The 16,104-nt window shown below is 40.3% G+C and overlaps 1 long non-coding RNA gene across 6 annotated transcripts in view; it reads left to right on the plus strand.

Moving 5' to 3' along the window:
• The first annotated feature begins 1,050 nt into the window (after positions 1–1,050).
• LOC134304109 (uncharacterized) overlaps positions 1,051–16,104 on the plus strand; it is a 226,961-nt gene continuing 211,907 nt past the window's right edge. For 5 of the 6 annotated variants that reach the window (XR_010007748.1, XR_010007756.1, XR_010007754.1 and 2 more), the window contains exons 1-4: positions 1,051–1,196; positions 1,784–1,930; positions 2,239–2,305; positions 5,750–5,816. This is a non-coding gene — a long non-coding RNA (uncharacterized LOC134304109). Of the gene's footprint in view, positions 1,197–1,783; positions 1,931–2,238; positions 2,306–3,587; positions 3,673–5,749; positions 5,817–16,104 lie in introns of those variants that run through there. The other variant, XR_010007750.1, reaches the window with a different exon arrangement.

Raw genomic sequence — 16,104 nt, forward strand, 5'->3', positions numbered from 1 at the left:
CATTCTTTGTGTGCTGCAGCCGGCAGTTCAAAGTTACGTGTACGAGGATGAGCAGTTCGGAGAGCTGGAGTAGAACATGCTGAAGTAGACCGAGAGTGGGAGTGTGTACTGTACACGGCTCAACCTCAATCCAATCTCGGTCTCTTACTCTGAACTATGAAAGTCGTCTCTCAAGCGTTTTTTCTGTAAACAATGACAAGCCTGTAACAAACAATCTGCCACGGTTCACTCCATATTAATAACCTGACTTTCATCCCTTGTCAATCTTCATCCAAAAGCTCAATTATTTAAGCTTCAGTAAGCTGGAAAGAACTTCCCAAATTAGAAAAGGAGTTTAATCTGTACTTCTGTACTGAATGGGTTAGTGGTTCAAATTTATTAGAAAAACAAATGAGTTCTTCATTTAAATTGGTTGATTTTGCAGGGGTAGCTAGACTAGAAATCAGAATAATGCTGGTTCAAGACCCACCACCGCCAAGTTGCCACGGTTGGGTCCCTGAACAAAGCACTTAACCCTTAATTACTCTGCTAAATGCTGCAAATGTAAATAAAATGCAAGTGTTATTATGTATTTCAGTACTACTACAGTGATAGAGTCTACAGACAGATTAATAAGTGGTATTTTTTACTCTCCTGGGACTGTCGGGTTAAAAAACAATTTTTTTTTTACTGGGACCCGTAAGTACACAGAACACTAATCCTTCACTGACCCTATAAGGTACAGACACTGTCCTCAATCACTGACACTAACAGATATAGTAGAGACCATTCCTCTTATGCTGAGACTTTCAGGTTCAAACATCATTCCTTTTGGGAGGTACAAAGACTATATGCCTCCTTTACTGTCACCAAAAGAGAGACCATGCCTTACTAAATGGAAGTCTCAGGTTTAAAGTCTTATTTACTGAGACTAAATTACCTTTACTGGCTGGTATAGAGACCATGATTCCTTCACTGGTACTTCCAGGTAAAAAAACCATTCCTTCTTCATCAACAGGTGAAGCAACGACCATGTGTCATTCCTCTTACACTGAGACTGCAAGGTATAGATACTATGCATTATCTACTGTGACCACAGTGGTGACCTCTACCCCTTTACTCCTTGACTGAAAGGAAAAGCAACATCTCCTTCACTGGGATTGACAGGTACAGAGGCTACACCTCCTTCACTGGGATTGACAAGATGCAGCTGACAGGTAAAGACAGTTCTTTACCTGGACTGACATTTAGTTTGTTGGTTTTTGTGGACTAGCCCAAGCATTTTGTGAAGTGACAAATGAAATGTATGTATAATATAAATATAGTATAATATACTTATATAAGTAAGTATCAGATCCACAGCATTAAAAGAGCATCTGAATCATGTGACATTCCACACATTTTGGCAGCCTAAACATTAGCTAATAGCTTCCTGTACACTTCAGTAACGGCCCCTGCGGCGCCATTATGTAGCACCATGTAGCACGACTGCACATCTATGGTCCCTCCCTGCCTTCACAGGGTTCACTCCAGGCTTGGTTTATTGATGCTAAGCATGGTGCAAATTAAACTCAGTAGACATCTAAACATTACAGAGTACAGAGGAGGTGAGAGTGGGCGGAAAACCCTCGTGCGCTGTTGATTAATATTAAAAAAAGATTGTGGTTTGGTTTGGCCAGGCAGATCCTTTCTGAGGTTCTGTGTTTATAGTAAATTATTGAAGAAATTAATGATAGTAGGATGAGACCGATGAGGATGAAGATTCACCATGGAACCACCGTATTATGCATGTCATCTTTTCCAGGGCTAGAAGTGTGTGGACACCAGACCATAAACTTGCTGGACCATAACAGTACTTCACTGTGCCCCAACATCTGTGACTATATAGGCCTCATTCCTCTGGGAAGGCTTTCTGTGAACATCTGTGAGGTCAGGCAGTAAAAGAGATCAGGTAAAGAGCTTTCCAAATTGCTGCCACAAATTTGGAAGCATATAATTTATTTATATAAATGATGTAAAATAGGTAAAATGGAGAATAGGGAGTAAAGAATAATGTCATTGAATGTAGGGTGTAGGGAATAAAAAATATAGAGTATTTCTTCTTCACCAACAAATACAGAGACCATATCTTAATCACTGGGATGAAATGGTACAGAGACCATGTCTTATTTTTCTTACAATGGGAATGAAAGGTATAGATATGCGTTATTTACTGTGACCACAGTGGTGACCACACTTCCTTTACTCCCTGACTGACAGGTACGAAAGCATCACCTCCTTCACTGGGATTGACAAGAGGCAGCACTCCTTTCACTGGGACTAACAGGTAAAAACACAACACCTATTTTAGTGGGATTGATAGAGAGTAAAAACTTTCTATAAACAGGAAGCAAAGAATTAAGATTGAGTAAGGAATACAAAATATAAAAAAACATAGTTGGAAATAGGAACTGGCAGTATGAAGTGAAGAACAGTGGGAAGGGAGAATAGGTAGTAGGAGATAATGCCATTGGATGTAAGGTGTAAGGAATTAAAAAATAACAGAGTATACAACACAGAATATTGAAGGTAAAGTTAGGAGTTAGGAAAATTAGGAAATATAAAGTAGAGTAGTGAATATGGAATACAATCAATGGAAGTAGGAAATTAAGAATAGAAAGTAAGAAATATATATGTAAATAGAAAGAATACTGGAAATAATGTGTATTTGTGGACTAGGGAGAAGGGAACCGAGTAAATACTGTAGGCAGGCGCTACAGGTCAATCCACACTGAAACTTCCAGATTCAAGAGCAGTTTCTTCCCACAGGCCTCATCTCCCTCCTAAATAAATAAATAAATACAGACTTCAGCGTGACAATATTCACCTGCTGCCAATTGAATACACTCTGTAGTACTAATCCGACATGCTGTGCACTTTACTGTTTTTGTAAATATTCCACACGCTGCTAACTTACATATCTGTATATCACTGTATATAGGCTTATAGTTTGTATATTTTTGTGTTTAATGTTTAATGCATACATTGCTTGTATACTGTATTAATACTAGAGAGAGATACCATCAGCCGGAACCAAATTCATTGTGTGTATCCACATACTTGGCCAATAAATCTGATTCTGAATGCCATTGTGTAGATTTAATAGGTTTAAAAACTCCTTTGTACCAATTTCTAATTCCAACAGGTGAGCAGAGTAGTGGAGGTATTTTAATGTGTGCTGTTTGATGTTCAATGTTTGCATTGCATAGTATGTCGTTGTATGTTTGTTTATACGATATGTAGCCCGGGGTGGCCCAAGTAAAATTTCCCCTAGTGGGGACAATAAAGTAAATCAAATCAAATCAAATAATGAATGACAATTTGGAATGAGGAGAACGTACTGGAAAGCAAAAAACTAAACAGCAACTAGGCAGTATGGAACGCAAATATAAAGTAGGGAAAATAGGGTATATGGAATAAAACATAAAGAATAGCAAAGCTGACGATTATGGGGCTGAAAGTACGTTGTAAACTATTATGGAGCGTGAATAGGGAGTAGGGGTTAGGGAGTAGGGGCTAGGGAATAGGGAGTAGGGGCTAGGGAATAGGGAGTAGGGAACAGCGAGTAGGGGGTAGTGGTTTGGGACGCGCCCTCGCAATTGTTGCGCTCGAGCGTGAAGTTTGTTTAGTTAATTAGTTTCTCCTAACCTTAACGTAAGTAATTTACATGTACCTAAACCACCCAAATATAAACAAATAATAAACATTATAACATATAATACACAGTTTATACATTTTTATCGTTTTTTTGGCTTTATTTGAGTAGTTTTCAGCGTTTGTTAGGGTTAGCTGCGATGCTAACCTGTCACCTGTCACCTGAGGTAACAGGTTAACCGATTTCTAATTCACACGAACGTATGTAAAATGTTTAAAAACCTTTTAAAAAGTTTATTTTATAATAAAGCGCTATAAATGCAGAACGTACTTATTTATTTACTTAATTATTCAAAATAGAGGGCTGTTTGTTGACCGTTGACTGAATAACAAACAATCACCGAGTCTTTAAATCACCCCAAATCTCACTGCGGTTTAGAATAACTTTAAATATTAGTTTCCTACATTAAATAAACAAATATTTGTATATTTTTATAAGATTAGGTTCTTTTTAGTAACCTATTCCACACAATGTTGGTGTTTCACAATAATATATGAATAAATCTCATCATAAATAATAAATTTTCTTTTCATTATATGTGGGTCAACGAAGCAAATGTGACTGCTAGCTTTAAATCTTATTATTATTATTATTTTTAAACTATTTAATATTCCTCACACATTTGGTTCTGTAGTAGATATGCAGTTAAACCTCAGAATAAAACCTCACAATAAAAAAAGCTTAATTCTGGTCAAGGTCACGGTGGGTCCAGTTCCACCTGGACACACTGCCTGCAAGGGTGCCAGTCCATCGCAGTTCAACACACAATCACAGTTATGGGCAGTTTAGTCCAGGTGGTTAAAACCCCTGCAGTCATGGTCAGAACGTTCATAAGGATCGTACCTTGGACTGGAGCTGCTGTGTGGGTGTCTAGCAGCAATGCCACCAAGCCAGCCGTAACTTTAAAACATAACGCACGTACTGTCGCAGTAATATGGACCTTAATTGCTGTGTTAATTGTAATCTATATTTAAATAAGAATAAATAATAAAATACACAATAAAATACAGCTGTCTTTGTTATAAAAGACACAAATCCATGTCGTTGCATAATCGTTGTTTAATATACAATAGTGGATCACAACAGTGACCAAAAGCCGTCCTGTTGACCACACAAACAGGGTGTATAGTTGTTCTTATACAGGACTTTGCCCCCCCTTCACAAAATAGCCAATTATGTCTGTGTAGACGCCCGGCTGGCTAATAGCACCGCTGAGATTCGGACCCAGATCTCACTGGTGGTGGTCCAAGCACAGTTTCACAACCACCACAGTCCTACTCCCAGTTTATATTTCATTTACACTGATATTAAAACCACATCTATCTCATAATTCATTCAGAATGGCATATGTATAACATGTGAGCATGCTGATGTATCTGTACTGTTCTTATAGCTATATGGTGTATGTTGCTGTATGTGTCACTGTAGGAAATATCACTAACATAACTAATTATAACTAATAATATGTTTACTGAAATACACACATACCTATTGCATCACAAATAGTGGAAAACACATCGAAGATATAATATAATAAATAAAATATAATGACAGTTATTGAAAATATGCATTTGCCTATGTGTCCAGACTTTAGGGACACCCTGTATACTATTAAATACTTTCTCATAAGCAACAGCTTTAAGGTGTAAAAAGTCTAAATACAGCACACTAGTCCCTAATTTACTTTCATTTTTGTTAGCCCTTATGATTCATACAGTTTTTCGACCCAAATTCCAGTCGACATTATCCATTAATCATGGTCAGACAGTGGTAGAAACCCATCAGCTGCAACGAGCTACAGATGAGCGGGTGTACATGACCTTCAGGTCCAGCGCACCCATCAGCGTCCTAAAGGAAAAATGGGACAGTAATAATTCAGGCGGTCCAGTTTGAAAGGGCCAAAGCAGATGGATTGATAGCACTATTTTCGGGCCATTATTTTTTCAGATTCACCAGTAGAATTCATAAAAATGCTGCACAGTGAAGCACAACAATAATATCTGGTGTGATCGGTCAAAATTAGACTGTCAGGCTTTCTCTTCACCGCTGATTGAAAAATATTTTTCACATTTCTAGAATCCTGCGGCTCATGAGAGTGGAATGAAGTGGACAGAGACGGGATTGGAAAAGCTGGGTGACGAAGGTTAGTGTTAAACCTGCATGATAAAGAGCTTGAGCGTGTAATTCAGTGGTCACTTGTGTCATCATTAGCAATCATGGCAAGTTATTGTAGTAAATACAAACATATTGTAAAAATTATGAATACATTTATTATACAAATCAATTATTGAATAAGACCTTACATTTATAATATGCATAAATATACAAGGGCAAAAACATTGCTGGGAAAAACATTGTACACACATCTGAATCTGCCGGGTTCATTAGAATTTCGATCGCTGTTCCAGCTTCTGTGCATGACACCACTGTAGGGTCACACTTACTCCCCACGTGCACCAAGAATGTGGAATATTTGTGGTTTTTTGTCAGTATAACAGGGTTTTTTCTCCTTCAGGTGGTAAGATACAGGTATGTGAGAGATCTCCAGCTCCGGTAGCATGTTTGAACTGGCATTGTTAGTCAAACTAGGACTAAATGTGCTAATAAAGAAGAGTTGCATTAAGTGTAAGTAATTAAGTAATCTGTCATGGTCAGTCGAGTCCTGACTGTTGCACATTATCCATACGTGCAGGGTTTCATGTAATTACCACATGCAGACCGTTTACCGTCTGACAAGTGGCTTTGTGCTGATGTATATCACATTCCCGTTAAAGATCTTATAATCGTAATTCGTATGCGTATGTTTTCCGATAATGACTTAAATGCATTCTAGTTGTTTTGTTCAGTTTAGAATTAAGGTAGAGCGTGCTTGACGGAACTAGTGCGGCATGATGACGATTGCTTTCGATTCTTATTAACTTCTAGCTGCATTGAATGAATTTAAATAGTTCACATGATTTATTTACTTGCAGCATTAAACAAAGCATTGGGTAATTAAGAGGTAGTGGAACTGGATGAGTTTAAATACTTGGGGTGGTGTGTATAGAGTAATGGAGAGTCTGGTAGAGAGGTGATGGATATAGTGTGGAGGGTGGAGTGTACAGAGTAATGGAGAGTGTGGTAGAGAGGTGATGGATATAGTGCGGAGGGTGGAGTGTACAGAGTAATGGAGAGTGTGGTAGAGAGGTGAGTGGTGAAGTTTTCAGGACAGCAGTAAGCCCTGCGATGAGGTCCGGTTGGGAGGAGACGGCACTGCGGGGGCTGGAGGTGGCAGAGAGACGCTGCGATTCTCCTTGGGAGTGACGCTGATGGACGAGATTAGGAGGGACAGATTTATTAGAGGGACAGAACGTGTAGAGCGTTCTGGAGACAAAGTTAGGGAGGCGAGACCGAGACGGTTGGGGCATGAGAAGAGGAGGGATGAGAGGGTGCAGGGATGCAGGAGGTTGGCGTGGTGGTGAAGGACGTTCAGGACAGGGCAAAATGACTCTTTTTTTGTTGGTTATCGGTTTACCAACCAGTCGTAAACATCTCTAGTTGTCTGGATGTTGTGTCTATGACTAAATTGGAAGAAAATAAGAGAATAAAATCACTTTGGACTGCACTACCCACATTGCTCATGTTATTTCTTTTAGGATTCCACAAAAGCCTTCAAAATTCATCCTTAAAATGATTTTCAGTCCCATATATGTCAACGGCAACATGCTTATCAAACCCCGTCTAAAGGGTTAACTCCGTATTGCTGGAACACACGGCCGGAGGTTCATGGGTGATGAAGCAAAGACGAAACTCTCCTGCCAGCCATTTGTACGGTCGTTCCACGCCGAAATGTTCAAAAACAATTATTTAAAATTGCTCTTTCACGCATCATTAGTGTTGGGACCTACTAATGGACACTTTGCTAATGAGATTGCTTTTTTTTTTTTTACCTGAAACGTCAGTGGTGCTAATTGTAGCCAAAAAAAAACATCTGTAATAGTTTTGTTTTTGTATTTTTTTTAATATGAATTTAATTTCTTAGTGGAACCGTGTGCTGTGGTCGGTCTTTTGAAAGTAATACATGCTGTGGTGTTCAGGCCAAAGAGGAAAAGGACGAAGCTTGTTGTTTTTATGCAGTTTTAAAGCTGGCTTTTTTTTATATCGGTGACCTGCACATCTGTAAAGTCACAGTTAACACATTCTGCCGTCTAGATGACAACACATTCAGGGACGTTTCTGCTCGTTTCAGGAAACAATGCGCTGTACGTGACATTGGATAAAAGCTTCTGCTAAATGCCAGATTATAAATGTAAACAGAGACCTTGGATTGTTGTGGTGCTGACGTGTTAGAACGATTAAGAATCCGTTCCCTCGGCTGCTCCGGTTGGGGTCGCCGGCGGATCGTGATCCGCATTATTGATTCGGCACAGTTTTTACGCCGGACGCCCTTCCTGACACGACCCTCCCTATTTATCTGGGCTTGGGACCGGCACCACAATGCACTGGTTTACGCATCCTAGCGGCCGGGTACCTATGGGACAATTCAGTCTCTCCAATTAGCCTGGCTGCATGTTTTTGGACTGTGGGAGGAAACCGGAGCACCCGGAGGAAACCCACACAGACACGGGGAGAACGTACAAACTCAGCACAGAAAGGACCCAGACCGCCCCACCTGGGGATCGAACCCAGGACCTTCTTGTTGTGAGGAGACAGTGCTACCCACTATAGATTTGCACTACTGTCCTCAATTCTCAACAATTAAGGAACATTTTTTAAAGAAATAGTAACATATCCGGGGGTAAACATGCCCCCGTTCTGAATTTTTGGGAACGGGTTGCAGCCGTCAAATTAGATAACCTGATAAGCTTTCTCTAGTGCCCTCTGTCTCGTGTCTCTTGATAACGCAATCCACATCATGATGTTCTCCATCCAGCTTATTCTTGGTCTTCCTCGTCTTCCACAAGTCCTCTCATAACTCTGCCTTCAATGCTGTCACGTGGGCGCACCATCATACGCCCAAAATAACGTAATTTGCAGGACTTGTGGGTCAGTATCTCCTTTTATGTTCTGGCCATCTCATGCACTCGCTCAGTGGTGATCATCTTCCTCAATGAGATATATATGAGATTTCATGTTCCACCAAATTTTGCTGCACTTACTTTTTATAAGCTGATTTACTTCATCTTCTGTTTGTGTTTCATGTTATTAAATGTAGTGTAATTAATTTATGAGGTTAATATTATAATGCTTTTAATGTAAATCACTTGAATTGCCGCTGTGTATGAAAGGTGCTATACACATAAACTCGCCTTTCCTAGTGTTTGTAATTAAGCACATTTAAACAAAGATAGATACGCTATTGCTGTCTGGTTTTACTTACATTTTTCCTACCTGTTTGAAATTAGCTTTGTACTCAGGTGCCTTTTCTTTGTTTACTTTAACCTAGCAATTGAATCCGTGTTGTTTAGCCATGGCTGGCAAACCGAAACACATCAGCGTCCGCCTGTCTGATTCCGTGAGGCTGCATTTACCCTGTAGTCATCGACTGCCTGTTACACACACGCTGCTGCCAGTTCTGTTTCCTGTGGTTATTTGCGGGGAAAAGGGCTGAAAGTTTCCAGCGTTCTGTTTCTGTCACAGTCATGTCATGTCAAGAGGTCGTGTGCGGCTCAGACACGACTGCGCTGAAACGATGCCCAGAGTTGCCAGCAGACCGGCATTGTGCATTTCTGTCGGTCAGCTGAACGAACAGCCAAGTAACAGTAAATGCTTTTGACTGGCTGGCCACTGTTGAAATGTGGGAGATTGGTGGCATCATTGTTGTCCTGTCAGTGTTGACAATAGCTTTTGTTTGGTGCTGTCTGGCTGCTGCTATCGCCAAGAATATGGTGGATTAATAACACAGAACGTAGTGATAAATGACTTGCAGTCGTACAGAGGAATTTATCTAATCATTAGTCATAGATAGCAGGAGTATCTGGATGGATCACATTTAAAAGAATGATTTTTTAAAACCACTCTTGTTTTGGAGATCCACCGATGTTAGATTTTTAACTCTTTTTATCAACCTCTTCAGGGTTGTTGGTCAGGGTTTCGGTATGAACACTTTGGACTCTGGACATCAATCCATTGCAGGGCTCCATTCTCTGCACCCTTCTCCCAATATCATTCTCATCCCTCCTGGTTTGCACATGCCCAAACCCTTTCATTCGAATTCCATAACTTCCAACCTGAGCATTCAGTTTAGTAAACTCCTCTCTAATCCCGTCTTTCCTCGTCACTCCCGACCAGAATCACAGCATCTTCGTCTCTGCCACCTCCAGCTCCCTTTTTTTAGTCTTTTCCGAACGGTTTTGTTGATCTTTCTTGATCGGTTCTTTGAATAATTGTTCAGAACCATCTACACATTGTTCTTAATATTAATAGGTAACATAAAATAGATAGATAGATAGACAGACAGACAGACAGATACTTTATTTATCCCAAGGGACAATATTGGCCTCCAGTAGTTGAACAAGCAAACGAAGAGAAACTAATACAAATAACGTAAGTAAGGTGTAGCGAATGTACAACGTGCATATATACAATGCATATATACTGTATGCAAAGAAAAAGTATGTGCAAATTGTGCATCTCGTACAATATTAATATTAGGAGCTGTAGTGTGTCTAGTCTTATAAACATTACATACAGATATATAAGTATAAATATAGAAATAAAGATATCGATAGTTATAAATATGTACAATATATTGGTTATGAGCATATGTATATACAATAGGACCAATAATATACATTGTTTTATATATACATACATTTTGGGATAAATATGAAATATCATATCAGATATACTGTAGGTATGAATTAGAACAATAGTAGTAATATACAGATATTTATAATAATAATCTAAAATATCTGAAATAATATAGATATCAAACTGAGCATATCATAATACCTGGGTTAGCATATATTTGCTGTTGTGTTGTTATTATATAAACCATTGCAGAATAACCTGCCTGTAAACAGCTGACTAATGATAAGCAGATTACCTTTAAGCTGGCAGGTATGTTAGATTTTGGTCAGTATTTATTTACTTTGGTGCAGTTTTTATCTGGTGTGGTGCCGGAAAGTACCAGTACCTGATACTGGTTTGTTCTGTTTCTGGTTTGTAAATGGGCAGTGCTGATCTGGTACAGAGTAGTCAAGGCCTGCTGTAGCTTTAGCTGGTCCAGAGAACGTCATTGGGTATGGGAGACGGCCTCCCTGTTGCTTAAAGTAAGGCGTGAATTAAGCTTTGACTGATTAGTAAGATATAAATGTAAAGTAGATCTGGCTCAGATCACAGGCATGTCGTTTATTGTTAAAATACTGCATTTTAAATCAGCTTGTTTCATCCTAGAATGTCAGACTCTGACTTAAGCCCAACACTCTTTAATGAAAGGGCTTAAAATAATCGATAGGACTTGACAGGTGAATAAAATGTCCTAACACTCTTATATTTGATTCAAAGCTCGGATTAACAGGGTGTATGGTGGTTCCATTTTCCTTCTCCTTCTGTGCTATTGTCTTTTCTTTTTGTTTGTTTCTTTCCGGTTAGGCAATTTGTAGATTTTCATTCACTGTTGGAGTTGTGCACTTTAACTTAGACAAACACGGGCACATGCTGCAAAATTCCATAACAGTTCTATCGAAGCTGGATAAGCCGGAAGACAGCGTAGACAAGACAACATCCAATCCTGACTCCATCTACTCTTTCGGTTCGTCTGATACGGAATGACATTTGATTTAAAGAGAAAAACGGTAAAAAGGGAAACTGACAAAAAACTGGCCATCCGAGTGAATGAGCAATTTGAGTTGCTGGTGTTTCGCAGCTCAGCCTCCGTGCATCAATTCAGCACTTTCATACAAACAACACGGAGGTGACAAGCGAACAAGAATGGAACACCGCCTGACACTTAGCGATCATGTAGATCAAGGTGTGCTACAGATTACACCAAGAGGAACGGAGTGTATCCTCTGCGCTTTGTTCCCACATGCTGGGCGGAACATAAACGTCTTAGACTGGGTTCACTTGGACGTTGTCGGGCCTCCTTAAATACACACTATTGCCATTTAGTTTAATTAGAACAATGTGTTGACGGATCATACGCACTGATCTATTTATGAAAGCGCACAACTTTGGTACTATTTATTATACTATCCAGGGCAGTTATAGCCTTGTGATTAAAGTACTGGACTAGTAATCAAAAGCTTTAAGCCCCACCACTGCCAGGTTGCCACTGTTGGGCCCTTGAGCAAGGCCCTTAACCCTCAATTGCTTAGACAGTATACTGTCACATTAGTGTAAGTCGCCTCAGTTCAAAACTCGGCGTTACCACCGATCGGCTGGCTGCCATCTAGCGGGCATAATTGGCAGTACCCGCAGCAGACACGTTTCTGCTAGGGCGGGATGACCGGACTATGTGGGCGGGGTCTTGAAGCGCTGTGTACCCTGAGGACCCTGATTGGCGGATAGAGTGCATGGATAGAAAAGGGCGGCGCACGGGTCGGAGGAGGCGTCTCCGCTAAAATTGGGAGAAAATGCATAAATAAAATAGAAAAAAAAAAGTTAAAATGAATGAATAACATTTAATACAATAAATAAAATGTAATGACATTTAAATTAATTAAATGTAATACATTAAAACAGCTTCACACTTGTAAAATGAATAGTTTAAAATAATTAATGCTGAATGAATGTGTTGTAGAACAAATTTTAAATATAATCAATATAAAAGAACTTATATAATTTCTGGGGATTTCTAGATAATTGGGAAACTCTTTTCTTTTACCTTTACCTGATATTCTACAGACGTTTTCACCATGCAAAGTGAGGATTGTTGAGTAATACTCTCGTTATGCTTGCACACTAAATGGTGACTTTCTGCCTGGCCGACACTTTCGGCAGTCACATTTTGACTGACAACCCGCTCCCTGCAGAACACAGGGTAATTGGCATTCAGGATCTTCCAGATAATAAGAAGACGGCTACAGTTCTCACAGACATCCCCTTCCCGCCCTCTTTCAGGACACAGAGAAACCGGCTCGCTTGGCATGCAGCCGGTCGGCTCGGCCCCTAAGGGTGGGACGCTGGTGATGGGAGCTTGACTTTGACTGGCAGAGACCCGCTCCATGCACGAGGAGAAATCTTCTCCCTTCAGCTCTCTGTTTTCCCCCGGTGGCGTCCTGTAGGGATTCATGACCCGTCACCCTGGAGCCGATTCCTCCGCGTCACCGTCCGACGTTCGGCCCAGGTTTACTCAACAAACCGCATCAGCCCGAAATCCACACGTTAACAAGCGGGAGCGGGACGTGGCGAATTTCCACCTTCAGCTTTTCAGACGTGTCAGTCTGGGCTAATAATGAAACCGTTCAGCAGAGCTTACATGCCTCAGAAATTCAACCACTTGCAATTTTGCCAAGTGAATTTGATGTACTGGAAGTGCTAGTTTTTATGGCCCTGCCATTTCTAGGTAGTGAAGATGATAAGCTGACTATCTGTAATAACCTTACACGTCAAAGAATGTTCTGATAATGCTTTAATACCGCTGAGTTTAGTCAAAGGTAGTAGGTTTACATAAACACTGTATAAAATGTGATGTGGAAGTAAAAATGAAAATTCCTTTTTCTGTATATTTTGGTAATCAGATTTTTGCAGTGTAAAACATTCCTAGGTTCTATTTTCTTATAGGATATTTTATGGTAATTTAATGTTCAATATCATTGAGACGTTGACAAAGTACTAAAGATTTTGGCACAACATTTATCAGGCATCTACTGTATGTTGTTGAGAAACACTGGCGTTAAATATTACTCAAAGGTTAGTGTTTCAGTACCAGAGCTTCCAGTTCCAGTACCAAAGGTTAGTGTTTCAGTACCAGAGCTTCCACTTCCAGTATCAAAGGTTAGTGTTTCAGTACCAGAGCTTCCAGTTCCAGTATCAAAGGTTAGTGTTTCAGTACCAGAGCTTCCAGTTCCAGTATCAAAGGTTAGTGTTTCAGTACCAGAGCTTCCAGTTCCAGTACCAAAGGTTAGTGTTTCAGTACCAGAGCTTCCACTTCCAGTATCAAAGGTTAGTGTTTCAGTACCAGAGCTTCCAGTTCCAGTATCAAAGGTTAGTGTTTCAGTACCAGAGCTTCCAGTTCCAGTACCAAAGGTTAGTGTTTCAGTACCAGAGCTTCCACTTCCAGTACCAAAGGTTAGTGTTTCAGTACCAGAGCTTCCAGTTCCAGTACCAAAGGTTAGTGTTTCAGTACCAGAGCTTCCAGTTCCAGTACCAAAGGTTAGTGTTTCAGTACCAGAGCTTCCAGTTCCAGTACCAAAGGTTAGTGTTTCAGTACCAGAGCTTCCAGTTCCAGTACCAAAGGTTAGTGTTTCAGTACCAGAGCTTCCAGTTCCAGTATCAAAGGTTAGTGTTTCAGTACCAGAGCTTCCAGTTCCAGTATCAAAGGTTAGTGTTTCAGTACCAGAGCTTCCAGTTCCAGTATCAAAGGTTAGTGTTTCAGTACCAGAGCTTCCAGTTCCAGTATCAAAGGTTAGTGTTTCAGTACCAGAGCTTCCAGTTCCAGTACCAAAGGTTAGTGTTTCAGTACCAGAGCTTCCAGTTCCAGTACCAAAGGTTAGTGTTTCAGTACCAGAGCTTCCAGTACCAGAGCTTCCAGTACCAGAGCTTCCAGTACCAGTATCAACGGTTAGTGTTTTAGTTGCAAAGCTTCCAGTACCAGAGCTTCCAGTTCCAGTATCAAAGGTTAGTGTCTCCGTACCAGAGCTTCCAGTACCAGTACCAAAGGTTAGTGTTTTAGTTGCAAAGCTTCCAGTACCAGAGCTTCCAGTTCCAGTATCAAAGGTTAGTGTTTCAGTACCAGAGCTTCCAGTACCAGAGCTTCCAGTTCCAGTATCAAAGGTTAGTGTTTCAGTACCAGAGCTTCCAGTACCAGAGCTTCCAGTTCCAGTATCAAAGGTTAGTGTCTCCGTACCAGAGCTTCCAGTACCAGTACCAAAGTTTAGTGTTTTAGTTGCAAAGCTTCCAGTACCAGAGCTTCCAGTACCAGTATCAAAGGTTAGTGTTTCAGTACCAGAGCTTCCAGTTCCAGTACCAAAGGTTAGTGTTTCAGTACCAGAGCTTCCAGTACCAAAGGTTAGTGTTCCAGTACCAGAGCTTCCAGTACCAGTGGTACCTGTAGGCTAACAAAGGTAGCGGTTTGAGTAACAGTTCTAAAACTTGGAGAAATCAGAAGCAGAGTCTTAGCGAGGATTTAACAGTGGCTTGCTGGGCACAGTGGGAGCTCGTGGTCACTACATAACATTATCCGCTGGGCGAGTGGGCAGGGACACACGTTAATTAATCCTCGGTGTTAGAACCACAGACCTTTGCTCAGGTAAAAATAATATTCCTTTTATATTAATTCAACATGTCTGACCTGGGGGATATAAAACAGCCAATTAATTTGAAGACCAGAAGCGTTGGGATTTTTTTAATCACGAGTCACGAGTCTGAAAGAATTAGATTCCTCTCTCTGACAGGAACATAAGACGAGTTACCGGGAATGAAAGCTTTGATATGCTGCAAGTGAACATCAAACGAGGAGCCAAAAAAAGTTTGTTTCCTGAAAGGGTCTAAATTAGGCCCATTCTTTCAGGCTCATGCCAGATCAAACGCATCTTAAAATAATCTTGGGCGAGGTAAATTTCTGAGTAAATCAAAGCGCCTGCCTTTCCATCAGTCAGAATCTCGCCTTGTCTGTAAATCACCAGGCCTATTTGTTTTATTTTTTAAAGAACGGGACTTTTAGTTTCTATTTGATATGTATAAATGCTAAATATGTAGTCATAGAGGACCTCTCATTAATATTCTCTCCCTTTGAACCAAGTTTTATGAATTGGAATTGCAATAAATGAACATAAATTAGGATTTTTTACATATTTGCTCTTTGAATGTGCAGACGTTTGTTGATTGCGTGAGCTTTGCCCTCTGGATGAATACTCGCTTTTCTTTAGATACATAACAGTTGTAGGTCGTGTCTTCTTAGCTCATCTGAATTTCAATAGTTTGCCCAAACTTTTCTAAACAGCTCTTGTTACAGATGCTCAATCGGATTAAAATCTGAGCTTTCAGTGTAGCAGTTTCCTCATACCCTCTCGTCTACCCTGCCTATCCAACCCTGACCAGTTTCTTATACCCTGCTATTAAAACGTTCATCATCACTTCCCCTACTCAAGGACGTGTTAGAACCCAAAACATGAACATGTTAAATGGAAGCACAACAAAGGACACATGGTTAAACATCCTGGTGTAATCAGATCCATGTAAAACCAACAAGCCTTTAATAGATCAACACAGCGACTGGATGGCAAAATCTGGGGAAGCGTAGTAGTTGATTGTTTGCTTGATTCGACCAGAATGATATCTAGCGT

This window comes from Trichomycterus rosablanca, chromosome 27, assembly GCF_030014385.1.
Source record: "Trichomycterus rosablanca isolate fTriRos1 chromosome 27, fTriRos1.hap1, whole genome shotgun sequence".
In the NCBI taxonomy this organism is placed as follows: Eukaryota; Metazoa; Chordata; class Actinopteri; order Siluriformes; family Trichomycteridae; genus Trichomycterus; species Trichomycterus rosablanca.